Genomic DNA, 17,251 nt, shown 5'->3' with positions numbered 1-17,251 from the left:
TAAGCAATTAATGGCAATTACTGATGTGAGTGTGGTTGACTGGGATTTAAGTCACAGCCTCACGCTGGCTGTGGAGCGGAGGTGCAGTGCTACAATGCGTGCTCTGGGAGACACTGGGTCTCAGGCAGGTGCAATGCCTTTGGGGAGCGTGCTGTTGGGCCTTCATCTAAAACCAGGTAGGCTGATTTTCCATGCGCTATGTGCTTTGAGAGCAAAGTGGGCCTGGCCTTCTCTCTCCTTTCTACCTCTGCAAATCAGAACAAAGTCATTACTGGTGGCGCAGTTCTTGGAGGGACACCATGGGTGAAATCATGTGCCCTTCTTTACTCTGGAAAAGCTCATTAATTTCAGTGAACTGAACAAAGACTGCTCGATCTGGGTAGATTTCATATTGATGGGATGAAATCTCTTTGGTTATAAGCCATTCATTCATGAGGAAAAAGGCAGAGCAATTCTGATGCAACAGTTTTTTTGGGGGGGACAAAAAGCTGGATGCACCCCTTTGTTCCCCACCCCCCATTCCACAATATCAGGGACCCTGTATTGTCCCTTCAGCCATTCACTGCTCCACATTGAGGGTTTTGTATCAGCCACCCCTGGCATCTCTCATGCCAGGTGCTCTTTGTAATCTCCACTTCAGCCTCCCCCAGGGCATCTGTTTCCGGTCCCCATTATCTTCCCCCCATACCAAGGGCTTTTCCCCAACTGAAAATTGTGGAGGGAAATGTCCTGTCTGTCTTCCTCCCTGTTCCTGAAAATGTGCCTCTGAGCGTAGGAGCCCTTTGTCCATGTTTTCATTATTTCACATTTATGTTGCTGTAATGCCGAGAGGCCCCAAGCAGATCATGGCCCTGCTGTGCTAGGCACTACCCAGAGCATAAGACAGTTCCTCCCCAAGTTGCTGACAAACTAAAATAGACAAGAGACACAAATAGATGTATGAGCGCAGAGGGCAAGAGTCAACACCAAGAATTTTAATATGCTTTTTGGCAGAGGGTTATTGAAAATAACTGACTCTTGGTTTATCTACCTCCAATTCCCACTCAATCTAGTCATCCTTAACTGGCTCTTTTCTTAGAGGCATCATGACAGAGGTCCTTTCCGAAGAAGGATGAGACACAAATTTTTAACAGTGAGGGTGATTAAGCACGGGAACAAACTACGAAGGGAGTTGGTGGATTCCTCATCTCTTGAAGTCTTCAGACCAGGATTGGTTGTCCATTTGAAAGATCAGCTGTGTTCAAACACAAGTTGTTAGACTCACTAGGGAAGTAAATGGACGAAATTTGGTCAGCTGTGTTACACAGGTCAAACAAGATGATCAAATGGTCCTTGGCCTTGAAATCTACGAACAATGAGAACCACACTAATGTTGGGGAGGACCCATTTCAAATTAATTTTGCAAATTAGCGTTTAAGCAATTAAACATTATATAAAAGCAAGAATAAATCATGACCAAACACATTTTTTTAATGTACTTTGAAAATTATCATAATTTGCCTTTAATTACTTATGATATGTCATAGTATACTAGAAAAGGCCTTATGCACATCGAGTAGCACTTACTCACAGGAGTAAGTCCATGAATAAGTCCATGATTGTGAATGAGGGTAGAAGAATTCAGGCCCTAAATAGTCTGTATTTTGTAAAAATAGCAAAGGCAGAGTGATGGGCAACTCATTATGGGCCTAATGCAAAGCATATTGAAATCCACTGGCTTCTATTTTGCTGAGAGGTGAGGAGCGAGGGTTAGATTTTTAGCATGGAGTTTGAAGTGAAAGGACTGGTGAGTGCATAGGAGGAAGGCTGTATGGTATATATTCTGTATAACCCTCTCTCAGTTTCATTCTAACTAATGTAAATATTTGTTTGCAGTAAAAACAGGATACATACTGTGAAACCACAGAATGCAAAATATATTCAAATCCTGGAAGAGCAACAGGGCTCTTTCTCAGCTCATGGTCTCCTATCGTGCTGCTTAGATGTTCCTTGGAGATGTTTCCCAGCATGTACCTTCTTTGTATTCTAACCCTGAAGATCAAACGATTGTTGATCCCAAGATGTCGCTGTTGAATCATCAAAGTAATAATAACTGGGGACCAGGAGCAAATGGAGGTTTGTAAGTAGAGGTGTGTCTGGGAAAGCTACTTTAATGGGAGCTGTCAGAAAACATACACGTGATATCCCATCAGAAGTTCAAAGGGAAACATTTTTACTTCCCAGAAGTTGGTTGAACCCTTAAAAAAAAAGCTCTCTGCAAACTATTCGAGATGGGATTTGGCAGCATTTGGGGATTTGGCATTTTGGCTATAGTTATTCTTCACTTCCACGAGAGGAAGGATGACTCAGTGCTTAGTGTGCTAACCTGGAACTTGGGAGACCTGGATTGAATTCCCTTCTTTGCCATAGACTTCCTGTATAAGTCTTTTAGTCTCTCTGTGCCTCAGTTTCCTATCTCTAAAATGGGAATAATAGCGCGGCCCTACATCACACAGGTGTTGTGAGGCACTCAAATACCACAGTAATGGGGGCAATATAAGTACCTTAGATATCTAGATTTGGGTAAAAATGCCTGTGGACCTGAGAATCCCTGGCCATTTTCACACATTTTAGTGTATTCTCTTTGCTAGGGACAGCCCTGAGTTGCTAGTCTTCCTCCAGTTAAGAATGCTAGCAAAGTCACCCTTTAGAACCAGCCAGTTTCACTCCTAGAGAAAAACAGGACTTTCCCTGTCACTCACTGTCCCACTTCCTCACCCTTATAAACTACCACTGCCCTATCACTTTTGTAAAAGTAGCATTTTGGCCCAGGACAGTGGAATACTGTAATAATTTTCCTCATGAGCTTGAAGTCCTGGTTGTGCAGTATTCCCATCTACCATCAGGAATCTAAATCCTTAATTTGCAACTGAGTTTCCCATATGGCTGCTGTAGTGCAACCCCCCAGGCCATGGGTTTGGCTTTTGATCAGAAGGGGAGTGTCCTGGTGAAACAATTATCCAGGAAGAGATGGGCTCTACTATCTAAACCAACAGTCTCCTGTAGGAAATTAATTGATGACACTAAAGTCCCCGAAATTGTATATTGCTATAGCCATTACATACACAACCACTGTGTGATCTGAGAGTCAGAACAAGGGACTGAGGGGCAGAACTCCTGGTTTCTATTCCTGGCTGTGTCAAGGACTTCCTGTGTGACTCGGTCAGATTTTTTGCCTGTTTGCACCCTGGTTTCTCCACCTCTGCAATGGGGATACCACTAACCTGTCTCCCGGGGTGGAGTTTTTGTTTCACTAATTGTTTGTGATCTTTTCAGGAAGGCTCACAAAAGTGTAAAGCACTGAAAAATGTGAAGGAGACATTTTACTCTCCTCGTGGCTATGGAAGGGATACTATGAGAACGGTGTGGAAAATATTCTGCAGACCTTGTAGGCAAACTAGAAATGCTATGGGTGTGTCTTCCCCATGTTGTTCTCTTTGAGCGTGGAACATAAGAACGGCCATGCTGGGTCAGACCAAAGGTCCATCGAGCCCAGTATCCTGTCTTCTGACAGAGGCCAATGCCAGATGCCCTAGAGGGAATGAACAGAACAGGCAATCCATCAGGTGATCCATCCCCTGTCACTCATTCCCAGCTTCTGGCAAGCAGAGGCTAGGGACAACATCCTGCCCATCCTGGCTAATAACCATTGATGGATCTATCCTCCATGAACTTACCTAGTTCTGTTTTGAACACTGTTATAGTCTTGGCCTTCACAACATCCTCTGGCAATTGCCTGTCTGTGGGTATTCAGCTAGTGGTCCCACTTCTTACCCATCAGGCAGCTTCATGCCAGTTTTGATGCTGAATCTTCCATCCCAGAAGGATGGCCTCCATTTCAGCATCAACTAATTGGCTTATCTGGTCTCGAGGCCTTTCTGTACTCATGTCATAGCCAAAGTTAAAAACCATTCTAAAGCACAATTTATACCAGGCTGTAGCCAAACTGGGTGCTCACATGATTTGACTGGGGAGGCAATGTGTCTGGGTAAAATCCTTTTGTTAGAATAGGGTTCAAAACCGATTCTCCTAGGTCTAATCCTAGTATGAGTTTTTGTGCTATAAAAAGAAACCAAATTAACAAGGCATTATAAAGCATTTTTATACTCAGTCATTACTACAGTGTACACAGATTCCCTGTCTTTGCCCTTGCAACAAGGAATTGCAACATCCAGAACTGATAATATAGTAAAAAGAACAGGAGTACTTGTGGCACCTTAGAGACTAACAAATAGTCTCTAAGGTGCCGCAAGTCCTCCTTTTCTTTTTGCGGATACAGACCAACACGGCTGCTACTCTGAAACCTGATAATATAGTGAAGAAGATAATCTGGGAGTTCTCTATCTATGGACAGACCCATACAAATCCTTATAGCAAACAGTTAGTGTAGTCTGAGCTGCAAATATGATTTCCATCTTGCATTGCTCATTTTCACTTCTAGTCAGCAAAATAATTCACTGTGTCAATAATACACTGAGGCCACTGATGCTAATTTACATTCCTTTGTAAAGAATTTCAGATGAGTACACTTCACTTGCAGCCAATACTATGCTAATGAGAATTTTGCAATTCCAGAACACAGCCCAGCTTGAATGTTCATGGACTCTGTACTACAGTAAATGACCTGTGGCATAGTTTTAATTAAGGAAGCCAGCTCATAATTAAAACAACAACAGCTTACTATCAATTTCTGTAGCAAGTCTCAGCCGCCGGGTAATGTGTGTGTTTGTGTATACAGTCTATCTGTGGGTGGATTACTACATGAAAGGCCCAAAATGGAAAGAGTGTGTCATTTCTAAATGGATATAACATGAAATACTGCCTTGTTGGTTCCCTGAAGCAGCAGCTGCGGCTTATTGTTAGAAAAGAAACAGAAACCAGGGTTACACAAAACACACCTAGGCAGCGATTGGAGTGGAACTGATCCTCCTCCGGGTTCTCTTTTTGCACAGGTGTAAGAAAAGGCCGGGCGTATGTAGTAGGATAACACGTTAGAAACTGACATCTCTCCTGGGAGTTGGCGGAGCCAGGGCTGTCACTTGTAAAAATATCCTCAGTGGACATGCCTTTTTCAGTCACCCTTCTCTACAGTGACAGAAGCTCCCTTGGACTTTGCAGGCTCAATGTTCAGACAGAAAGCATGGGAATCCCTGTGTGAACCGATAATTGCCTACACACCTGGTTCACCCACCATATACACAGAAAGCTGTACTTTCCAGATATGGCCCTGGACCAAAAATCAGATCCAAACAACCCCAAACTCTGGAGAAATTCAGATCTGGATCCAAATTGTACAACTTGAGCCAATCCCTGATCACTACTTTGTGCATTTGTATTTTGTAGGTGCCAATTAATTTTTTTTAAATATTGCCATTGGGGCGAAATTCTGCCCTCACTTACCTGCGTAGTGCCACTTACATAAATGGGGCTGCATGGTGCAAATGAAGCAGGATTTGGTCCTAAGTATGAATTCTGGCTGAGTTACCTTACTCTAGGGCAGGGATGGCTAAACTGTGGCTTGTGAGCTGCATGCAGCTCTTTTCCAGTTAAAAAGTGTGTCTCAAGGAGCCCCCACACCTTCCTGCTATTCTCCATGTACCAGATTTGGCGGGGGGGAGGAGGGAGGTTGGGGGGGAAGAGCTTGCGGCTTCTGCCCTGTGGTGGGATGGTGGGGCTAAGGGCTTCTGCCCGGCGCACCACCCCACATGGCAGGTTGTGCACGTCTTATGGCTCTTGAACTTCGGAAGATTATCATATGCAGCTCAGAGGGTCAGTAAATTTGGCCACCCTGCTATAGGGCCCATGCACATTGCAAAATAACCACTTAAGGAACCTGATTACATGGCTGGGGGCCCATTTACACTACAAGACCAATTGGTGTTCTACCCAGGTTCGGGGACAACTGATCTGTGTCTATAAAATAAGCAGTTGTGTGGTTTTTTTCTGTGTAAGACCAACCCTTAGTTTTCACTAGTACCACCTGCTCATCCATCCTGAACAACACACAATCAGTTAATCGATTTATTATTCACTGATCACACAGATGTTGCCGTAGACTGAAAAAAAAATGTGTAGCCATCACTGGCTGCAGTGCAGCAGAGGTGAGGGATGTAGTGTAACAGGCTCGGTTAGGTGTTGCGTAACGTCGATTGCTATGTAGAGATGTCTGCAGCCTGCTGTTTCCATGGTCGCTGAAAATTGAGTGGACATTTCTTCTCTCTCTGCCTCGACGGAAGCTGCACGGCCATGAAGGAAATGCTGCAAGTTCATCACTCCCAGTTGTGCAGTTGTTTGTGTGCTTCACGTAGTTTCAAAACAGACCACTCCTTGCTGTGTCTATTACTTGGGTGTGTTTGCCTGGATGTCTCTGCGCTTCTCTTCCCCGTTTGGGACTCCCCGTCTTTCTCCTTTATTTCCTCCTCCTTTAAGGACCAAACACAGGGGCAACCTGTCATACCAGCTGAGACAGATGGAACACAGCTTCTCCCTGAAGCCATCAGCTGTACTTGTGGGTAGGCTGGGATGGTAGCTTGTTAGTCATTGGACTAATCCCTCTGCCTTCTAGAGCCGAGCATGCAATCTCTGCAGTACTCCCACCTATTGACATGGGAGCAAGGGGCTGCATATGAGATCTACATTTGGATACCCTTTGCAAAAACATTGTGCTTTCATCAGGCCACCAGGATAGCCCCTCTAGTGCTAACGTTTGGTTCAGGTGGATCTACTTCCAGGGATCAACAAAAGGTGATAGCTTATGAAAAGAGCTTTCTAATAAAGACAGAACAGAGTTATACTTCTCCCTTGGTAGCTTCTTAATACAGAAGGTTCCCTCTTACGGGTGACTAATTGGTGTTTTACCTTCAGAGGCTTACAAAACGGTTGCTAAAATCGCAGTGACTAAAGCATGAATTTTACAGTGATCAAACCCAAACCGGGGCAGACGTTCCTGCATCTGCCACTGCTGTCAGAGGTAATGAGATACCTGTGCACCTTGGGTCTCTCTCTACCTAAGCTGAAGCATTTTCCCATCACAGATGAGAGATATAATCAAACAAGTTAATGTGGGGTTTGAAATGAGGCCCTTAGATATTTTTTGTTAATAATGGAGACTTCTGAAGCCCATCAGAGGGACGTGCACTCATACAATGCCTAATGTTGTGCAACAGCCTGAGTATTCATGTTATTTGGAGGTTGGTTGAAAATGAGGGTCTAACATGACTCTTCTCTCATTAATTTTACACTGAACTGTTACAAGTATTGTGCTCACTAATGGATTCCCCCTCCCCCCCACAAACACACTTAGAATTCTGCCTGAGTGAGAGATTCATTCCCTCCATCTTCAAATTCTCACTTTAAATTTTCCTTGCAAGTATGTCAAGAACCCAGGGCTGGCTCCCTTCAGACCTCTACATGCAAACAGCAGCCACTGAAGGCTGTAGAACATGTTTCCCCACCCTGATGACTCATTCAGCCACAAGCAAGCTGGCGTAGGGACTCCTGTTTTGCTCATTTCCTCAGGGGCCTCCTGTGGATAAACAAAAGGGGGGGTGTCGATTCCACTAAGCTACCCCTACCTAGCTCTAGGTGGCAATGTATCATTGTAAAAATAGGTCAATAACATCTCCTTCAAAGCGACTCACAATGAAGAATGATGATGTGGCATTGTCTCAGGACAGGAATGCCATGTGCTTGTGCATTTGAGGTCTGGGACAGCGTTTGTTTAAATACGTGCATATTGTAAACGTTACCTAAGATGGTGGGAACCATAGGGCTTGATTTCCCAGTGCTAGCTGGGTGTAAAAGGTTAGTGAATGAGAGTGGTGGCATTTTATACTCACTGTGTGCCAATATAAATGACTGGACAAGAGGCTGGTCAGTAGAGAGAAAGACCCTGTTGTGGAGGGTTGTTGTTTTTCTTTAATTTGCTTGAATAAAAAAAATCCAGTTTAATTCTACTGACTGTTTATTTATCTCAGCCAAAGAGCCTACACAAAGTGACTGACTATGGTGTACTCCTGATGATCCAACACCCTATTACCTGAACATGAAGGGATTTGGTACTGCGGAGGTTTGGATACCAGAGCAGAGACCCCTGGTCATGGGGGCGGGCGCACTGCTGCTGAATGGCTTCTGCGGCAGCTCAGGGAGCTGCAGTCCAGCTGCCACGGGGGGGGGAGGGGGCGGGCAGTGGGGGGGCAGGCATGACGGTGGAGCTGCAGAGCGCCCTTGTGTTGCTGCTCCTTCCCTCTTGATAATCAAACTCCCAATTAGCCATATAAAATCCATATCCCCCATGCTATTCGGATAACTGGGAGTATATAAACTGACTGATGTGCCACTCCTAATTATGATGAAGCATCTCTGTTGAAGATGAAAACCGTTTGGGCTTAATATAGCAAAGATGTGGGGGGATGTTTCTTCCGAGCAAGCAGGACTACAGTAATAAAAAGCAAAGACTTTATTATGTCTGCTTGTATCAAACATCACTCAGCTAGCACTGTTAATGCAAAAGCCAGGGAACTCAAAGCCAAGGCTACCTCCAATTTAGAATTCCTGGGCCTAGTTCTCCTCTAAGGGACTGTCTACGCTCAGAAATTGTGTCACTTAACTATACTGAAATAACGAAGGCAATACAACTCCCAAGGTGGATGCAATTATATCAGTAAAAGGGTGCTTATACTCAGATAGCGTATACTGTACGGAAAGGGGAGTAAGTAGCAGTGCAAGTAGGGCGGTACGGTCTGGTACGCTGTACCAGCAAGATATTTATAGCTGGTATGGTGTACAAGAAAGACACAGGAGGAGTAGAACGTGGGGCCACTTGGTGGCCCCACGCCAGCAGCTCCTCCTGCGCAGCTGTACCGCCCCCAGCCCTTCCATGCAGGATCTCCTCCGTCTGTACAGCCTGGGGGCAGGGCTGTGTGGCACTGCAGCCTTGCACTAGTATTTCTGCAGTATAAGAAATTTCATTGACTCCTTGGAGTTCCCCTTCACGGACACTTCCTATAAGTAAGAGGAAAATAAAGGTCTCTGGTTCTGTTCTTTTATAAAACCCAGACCCCTGAGATCATATTAACAGATTTCTGTGTGTATGTTTTCTTTCTGATGTTCCTATAACAGACAAGCAGAATGGAGAATAATAAGAAGAAATCTACATTCTTCAGGGACTACTGAAAACTTGATATGATCAGCCTTAATTGGTCCCTGTGGAGTTTGACATCTGCCTCCATCCTGTATCTCCGACTGTTCTACCATTGCCTGAGGAGACCATTTCAACCAGCCAACAGTGGTGCACTGGCAGAGGGAACGGTTGTTAGGCTTTGTCTCCACAGCAGTATCTCAGAAAATAAGACCTTTCCCACTCAAGAACATGACTCCATCTCTCAAGGTCATTCAGTTCCCAACCCTAGAGCAGGGGTTCAGGGCTGAAAGATTCTGAGACATGGAATCATGTATAGACCAAATGAAGTCTTGGATCCAGCCAAAACCCTTCTGTCTCTCGTGACTACTGTTATTCTATCATTGGAACAGGCACTGACATAACTGATAACGAGGTCACGCACACTGGGAGATAGGGAGGAAGGAAATGTTTGGTAATTTCAACTGCTGCCATCAGGCTTGATTCTCTGTTTTCCCAGCACCTTGTCATTTACAGCAATGCAAAGTGAGTGGAAAATGCTATCTAATCAGAATGATAGTGGTTTACATCTACTTTGCATGGGCATAAATGATTTGGGAAAGAACATAACAATGAATTGGGGCTGTTAGTTTTTATTTGTATGATTTGTCTCGCCCACTTTGCAAACATGTCCATTCAGAACAATTGTTCTGCCTCTCAATATGGCTGCAGTGCCGGTGGAACTGGCTTTCAGTTCAGCCTGCTGCTGACATTCCTTCTTCCTTGGAATAGGAACCAGTGCCAAGAGCATCTGTTTAAAGAACAAAGGGCAGGACAAGAAGCAATTTATGTTATGAGAACTTTACAATGCTCTTCTCTTCCCAGTTCCTGACATGCCCACATGAGTCACTACATTCTCCTGCTGCAAGTGCTACAGATCCTAAGTCTCAAACGAAACTCAGGGAAACACCACACAGCAAGAGGGATTTTCTGTTTGATTTTCAGCTCTTCTCTTTGTTATGAAGTGCACCTTTAGCTTGATTTTGTTAAAAGGCCAGCTGGCTTTACTGGTAAAACTGCATTTTATTTATAAGCAAAGCCACTTTTTCAAAAAATGAATCATGGAAGTTTAGAGGTTAAAAAGACACATTAGTTTACCTAGTTCATTCCCTTGCCACTGCAGGCTTGTGCACTATGGTATATGTTTCTGTGGTTTGTCCAGGCTTGTAAATATTTCAAGCAATATAATGCCCAATATTTCTTTGGGAGACTTTTACTGCCAAAATGAGTTATTAGGAGATAACGCCATTGTTAAGACCTGTAGAGCTTTCCCCCCTTCTCTTAATTTTGTCGCATTCCTTCTAAAGCTTGATCCTGTATTCTTTGTGTATGCAAAACTCCCCTTAAAATCAATGGGAGTTCGATGTCCATAAGGAAGGGAGGATCAGAAATACTATATTATGTGTATGACATTGTTGAAAAGACATTTCCCAGTTTTGCTTTACACTTAAGACCTTTTCATGCAACTCTTCCATCTACAGCATCTGCTGCCCTGGGACTGGTAGCTTGTTAAAATTAAATTACGATTTCCTTATTCATTCCTGTGGTCTGTGGTGTGTTTTTCCCCCCTTTTAAATCAAATCTTACAGAAAACTCATGTAACTGGCACACAGATCACTAGGGAATCAAGTGCCTCTCTTTTAAAAGAGGCTGTCAGTTTCTATGCAGTAACATCGATGAGAGGTTGAATTCCTTTGTGTCTTGCTTTCCTATTAATGCACCTGATAAAATCTCTTTCAATATAGTTGATTTAAACTGCACTTTTTTCATAGTCTGATGTAATGAGGGCCTGTTAAAATGGTTTTACACTCTCTTTTCCTATATGCTTTGTTTTCTGATGTTGGCTATTGATATAAAACAGCTTTGTTTTGTTTTTTCCTGTGTAGAGTTCTTGGCTATTTTGTTACAGTGACAGCTTCAATTTATTTTGCCTGGTGTAATTCAGTGGTTCTAAAGTGATTTTTGTTTTCTTTTTAACTGGCCATCTTAAGCTAGCTCCTTTGCCAAAGATTTACTTTCCACCTCCTTATTTTTTAAATCAGGAGGGGATGTTCTTCTAAAAGGAATTACCTTGGGAAAGTTCTATGGTCTTTGTTATACAGGAGGTCAGACTGGATGATCACAGTGGTTCCTTCTGGCCCTGCAATCTATGAGTCGATTAATCCTCCTATTTCATTACATATAATGTAAATTGGAGTTAAGCATATTGCTTAGTATTGTGCTAATGCACAGAATAGTGCACATATTCTGAAGGTTCCAGTTGTCTGTCATTGCTGTAGAACTTGATTCAGGAAAGCACTTAAGCCCACGCTTAATTTTAAGTACATGTGCGCCCAGGGGTTGTGTGTAATTTCCCCTTGTTACTGGGCTCGAGCTGGCTCTGTGTTGTATTACTGAAAAGGAACCTCTAGATATTGAACCCAGCCCGGGTTGCTGCTGGCAGAAGGGTTACACTTATGTGCAAGTGAAGTCAATGGGGCTTAAACACATGCTTAAAGAAGGGAAGCATCTGCTCAAGTACATGGCTGATTTGAGGCTCTATTAGTGGTTCTCAACCTATTTACCAGTGTGGGCCACATATGCAGCTCTCACATGTGTTAACATATGTGTTATGTGGGCCGCATCCACACAATATATAGATACTACCTGTACAATCTACAAAAAATAAGGTTTAGCATTTGTTATCTGACAGCAATGTGATTCAAATCGATATTGTACCTTTCATATCAACAGGGGAAAATGTCTACCAAGAGAATTTTAATTTATCAAAATAAGTCAAAACATTAACTGTTAAAATTAATTTGGACTAACACTTACATTGGGCGGATCTGGCAACTTCCTTTGTTCAAAGCCAACACATTACGTCATTGCTCGAGTGCAGATTTTTTTATCCTTCTTATGATTTTGATATAAGAAACCAAAACATTAAAGAGCGAGTCCGCAGATTCTAAAAAAAAAAAAACCCATTATTTTAATAGCTCCCCATCACTAAATGGCTTTCTATGTTTGGCACGCATCCAAGAAATTTTGTAAAATGCAAGTGTCACAGCGTCAGCTCCTGTAAACATGGCATGCAACACTTTCTGCTCATTGTTTTAGCGATTTCTCAAGATGACTAATTTTCAGCTCTCTATCTTCAGATTTTTCTGGCTATTTAGTTTGAAAGTCTTGATGTTTTGTCTCAGAGTGTCTTTTTACATTGTACGTTTTGCACACAGAGAGGGCTGTACAAATAAAATGGCTTCCCATCTCTTTCTATAACTGCAAACATTTCTGTCCAGTCATCTTGTACCTTTCTGCCTCCTGCTGCCATACTGCAATGCTTCTTTTGTTCATGTTCCTTTTTTTTTTTCATCGGTTTCTGAAGCTACCAGTGTTTTTTTCTTTCTGCGAATAACAAACCGATCCATTTTCTCTTGTGTGCCCTCCTCAGCTGCTGACACAACACAGACACGACACTCAGCTATGCTCGATTGCTCAAATGCATCACTCAACAAACCGCGCAGCACTCTTTAAATTTTTTTTAACAGGGTGTCACATGGGCCGCAGTGGTGTGCTGATTGGGTGGCAAGCAAACCGTGGGCCTCCGGTTGAGAACCATTGCTCTAGTTGTAGCAGCAAAGAATTGTAAACACGTTAGGAACACCAGTCCTGTTCTCATTGTAATTAATTCCCAAACTCCCTTGGACTTTAATGGGAGCAGGACCAGGTCCCCACCTACTAAAATATGATAAGTTTCATAAAGTTCAACAGCAGGTTCAGGGCAATGAAAACAACTTTTTAATATATAGAAGGGGCCTTGTGAAATGCATACATTGTCATTTTGTTCTGATGAGGCTTGGACCCTGTTAGGTCCTTACAGGATAGTAGCACTGCTGGATTGTTTTAAGCTGTTTATAAAGTCATAAATCTACTGCACAGGGTCATAGAAATGTATACATCATGAGTGCAACAATTCACCAGTTTAAAATGAGATTTTTTTCAATGTTTCCTGTCAAATGTATCATTATTTTACTTTCACGTTTTGTATCTATTTTGTGTTCATAAAATTAGGGGTGAACAACAATGGCTTAAGCAATGCACTGACCAAGCTTCTTCCAAGTTCTCTCTGTCAATTTTCCTTCTTTTGGATTTGCAGAATTCCTGCCATTCTGGTCACAGCCTCTCCTGAGCAGAAAATGCAAAGAATTTCAAATTGTGAAGTGGTTTAGTACGGCTGATCAGTTTCCAGAAGGGTTTCAGATCTCCAAAGCCAACTGTCATGAAAATAAAGGGAAGGGTAAACACCTTTAAATCCCTCCTGGCCAGAGGAAAAACCCTTTCACCTGTAAAGGGTTAAGAAGCTAAGACAACCTTGCTGGCACCTGACCAAAATGACCAATGAGGAGACAAGATACTTTCAAAGCTGGAGTGGGGGGAAACAAAGGGTTCTCTCGGTCTGTGTTGTTTTTTGCTGGGACCAGAGCAGGAATGCAGGTCAGAACTCCTGTAAAGAGTTAATAAGCAATCTAGTTAGATATGCGTTAGATTCTGTTTTGTTTAAATGGCTGATAAAATAAGTTGTGCTGAATGGAATGTATATTCCTGTTTTTGTGTCTTTTTGTAACTTAAGGTTTTGCCTAGAGGGATTCTCTATGTTTTCAATCCGATTACCCTGTAAGGTATTTACCATCCTGATTTTACAGAGGTGATTCTTTTACTTCAATTAAAATTCTTCTTTTAAGAACCTGATTGCTTTTTCCTCGTTCTTAAGATCCAAGGGTTTGGGTCTGTGTTCACCTATGCAAATTGGTGAGGATTTTTATCAAGCCTTCCCCAGGAAAGGGGGTGCAGAGCTTGGGGGGATTTTGGAGGGAAAGACGTTTCCAAGTAGGCTCTTTCCTGGTTATATTTGTTAGATGCTTGGTGGTGGCAGCAATAAAGTCCAGGGACAAAAGGTAAAATAGTTTGTACCTTGGGGAAGTTTTAACCTAAGCTGGTAAAAATAAGCTTAGGGTTTTTTTTCATGCAGATCCCCACATCTGTACCCTAGAGTTCAGAATGGGGAAGGAACCTTGACACCAACAACAGCCCCAGTTGAACAAAAGTACTGAAGCATTTGTGTAACTTTTAAGTGTGTGAGTAGTTCAATGATATGTGCTTCATACTTAGGGTAACTGGGACCTCAATCAGGATTCAAACCTGTGACTAAATTCTGCTCTTTTAGGGCTTATCTGCACTCAAAAATTGTTCTGCTTAAACTATAATAGTATAGTTATAGTGTTACAACCCCAGAGCATGGACATAGTTATATTAATACAAAGATGCTTTATACCAGTATAGCTATTCCTATATGGGAAGGGGACTAAGCTATACCAGTATAAGGCACCATTATGCCAATACAACTGTATCCATAATAGGGGTGGCACATGCACAACTCTTGCCATAAAAAGTCACACCCCTAACTAACATAGTTATACCAGTACAAAATGTGTGTGTAGAACAGGCCTTCCGTTAGTATAAATCAATGACCTGAAATCTCTGAAGTTACTTTAATTGACACCACTCTGACTGACAGATGAATTAGGACCACTGGGTTTCTAGAGAAGTAGAACTATCTCCATATCATACCTCGGCATAAGTTTTTTGCCAGGTTTCCATGCCCTCCCATGGCGATACTGTGCCAATTTAGATTGCATGCCCGGCCTTCTGTCTCATCCCATTTTTGACCAATGAGTTGGTCTTAAGGTTTTGTAAGTCCTTCCTACCCTTTCTGCCCTCTCCAGGACCCTTAGGTATTGTTTTTGGACATGGCTATTTTGAAAAACAAATGTATGTTTGTTTTTTATTTTAATCAATTTATCCTTACTGGAAGCATTTAAAAATAAACAAATAAAGGATTTCATGCCTTTTCCTCATTTTAAGATGGAAATATGCCTTTTATGTAGTTAGTATAATTATAAATAAAGTCTCTTCAATTATATAAAGTCTTAATGTCAGAGAAAAAGCGTGTTACTACACAGATATATAATCATGCCTTTTCCTCCTTTTTAGAAAAAATATTTGATTGACCTAGTAGAATTCTAAATAAAATTGATTAAACAATTGCACAAAGGTGGCAAAGTATTAGAGAAAGAGAGGAAAAATATCCCCATGTCCTGTTTTTTCATGTTATACTTGTAAAAGTTTAGGATAGTTTATTTTTTAAAACTTTAATTGATGCCATTTTTTCATTTCTTCAGACCTTTGATTAAAAAGAGTACATTTAGCAAAAGGAGCTAGAGAAGAGGGCAGTTTTAGATACCAGCTAAAAGAGTCAGGAAAAGAGAGGAGATGGGGGTTGGGGCATATGGTTTTATAAGATAAGAGCAAAAAACTTAGGAAAAGAGGAGGGATGGGTGGAGATATCAGATGCTGTCTCTATCTCTGTTCCTCAAGCAGTAAGAAAGCTATGAGTTTTCAAACTTTATTTTTAATGTCAAATGCGGGGAGTTATATTGTACTCTGGAATCTGAAACGTCCTTCACAATTTACAAATGATGAGCCTGCTATATGGTGTGGCCAGGCACCTTCTCGGTCTCACCAGTCTCAGCTGTTTTTTTGCCTCAGTGAGATGGGCTTGGGGTAAAACAGTCCCTCTTGGCTGCACAGGGGCAGTCTGTCCTTCTCTCAGCCAGTGTTTTGGGCTTGTTTTTCTCCCTTATAGGAGGGAATGCAGCCTCCCCTCCTGGAGAGGCTTGCTCCCTTGCTGCTACTCGCCTATTGGTCACTTAGCTCGCTTCTTTCTTTCTTTCTTTCTTTCTTTCTTTCTTTCTTTCTTTCTCTCCCTCCCCTCCCCTTCTCCCAACCGGGGAGGGTTAAAAAAGGTCTCAGGCAGCCCTTAGTTGGAATCAGCTGATGCTAATTGACCTCAGGTAACTCCCTCTCAACTGATCCTAACTGATCTTGGGTAACCCCTTCTCAGCTGAACCTGATTGACCTGTAATCCCCCCCTCCTCAGTTGATAGGGAGGAGGGCCTTTTAACCTTCTGGGACTGTTTTCTATCTCTCTCCCCACCCTCCCCCCAAGCCAGCCCTTGCAGCCATCTGTCCTGAGTTTATCACAATGGATAAACGGCATTTGGAGTTTTGTTTGAATGGGGATTTTTGCATGCTATGCTATGCAATTTATTTAGGTCAAACTTTAAAAATAAACAGCTGGGATATTTTTAAAAGGCTGGGATAATCTCTCTTTCCAACAGTATATTGTCAGTTTTATTTCACTTGATCTCTTCTTCTTTGCTTAAGACTAAGTCAAACTGGTTGAGGGGTGAAATGAAGGGTGAGCGTGCTCGAGGTTACAGTATGTGTAAAAAGACATTATAAAATGTAAAGTTTTACATGAGTGTAGGGAAATTTAATTCTTTGGGGCCACTTCAATGTGATGGAAAATAAAATGGGGGGGGGGGAGGAAATGTTTAGCAGCTAAGTCTATACAACATCAATCCAAATGTAAAGATATTGATGCATCCTGATTATATCACAGGGATTTTATCAGTCACAAAATGTCTGGGCTTGGAGTTTTGCACCAGTGTGGCTGCCCTGTGCTGCCAATGGTTTTGCCCCCTTCTCTCATTCTTTTTAGAGTCTACTATATGTCACTGGGTATTAAAGAAAAAAAAAGAAAGGTGTTGCTTTGGAAGTACTTCTATAAAATGTCATTAAACAGGTAAAGACAAAAGTTCTGTTACGTTACAGTGGTTTTCATCCCAGCCAGAAATGACCAGTCTTGCCCCAGTATGTATACCCCATCTTTCGGGCTCCATTGTAAGTTTTATTTATTTACTATTTCTGGTCCTTTGTTAAAAAGTGATTAGAAAACTTGGAAAACCAGAGGGAGGAATTTAATGCCTCCTGACTTTGGAGAGCGTTTCTGTATGACACACATTTACCTAGGCTAAAGCATGTCAACGACCAAAGAATGAATATAAAATTGGTTCACTTAAAAAAAACTGAAAGAGAGAGATTACAGATACTTAAAGTTTCCCCCCAAATCCAGGATTTCTACATCATCTC

At 42.2% G+C, this 17,251-nt stretch overlaps 1 protein-coding gene and 1 long non-coding RNA gene across 3 annotated transcripts in view; one reads left to right on the top strand and one right to left on the bottom strand.

The window, feature by feature from the left end:
* The window catches only part of LACC1 (laccase domain containing 1), a 55,041-nt gene extending 41,223 nt beyond the window's left edge, over nucleotides 1-13,818 (top strand). The window contains exon 7 of the mRNA XM_084617832.1: nucleotides 13,356-13,818. The gene's annotated coding sequence lies outside the window, so the exon portion shown is untranslated. The remainder of the gene's footprint in view (nucleotides 1-13,355) is intronic.
* On the bottom strand, nucleotides 6,059-12,794 carry LOC311515018. Of its 2 annotated transcripts, none has more exons than XR_014710022.1 (3): nucleotides 12,510-12,794; nucleotides 12,035-12,164; nucleotides 6,059-6,461 (listed from the first exon to the last, which is right to left on the bottom strand). It is a non-coding gene; the product is annotated as an uncharacterized lncRNA (long non-coding RNA). The 2 variants fall into 2 exon arrangements; XR_014710023.1 differs by lacking the exon at nucleotides 6,059-6,461 and adding an exon at nucleotides 9,581-9,968.
* Nucleotides 13,819-17,251: the final 3,433 nt, after the last annotated feature.

Source organism: Lepidochelys olivacea, assembly GCF_965140295.1.
Source record: "Lepidochelys olivacea isolate rLepOli2 genome assembly, chromosome: 1".
Lineage (NCBI taxonomy): Eukaryota > Metazoa > Chordata > Testudines > Cheloniidae > Lepidochelys > Lepidochelys olivacea.
The sequence above is the reverse complement of the archived record's forward strand: the minus strand, read 5'-3'. Positions and strand labels throughout refer to the sequence as shown.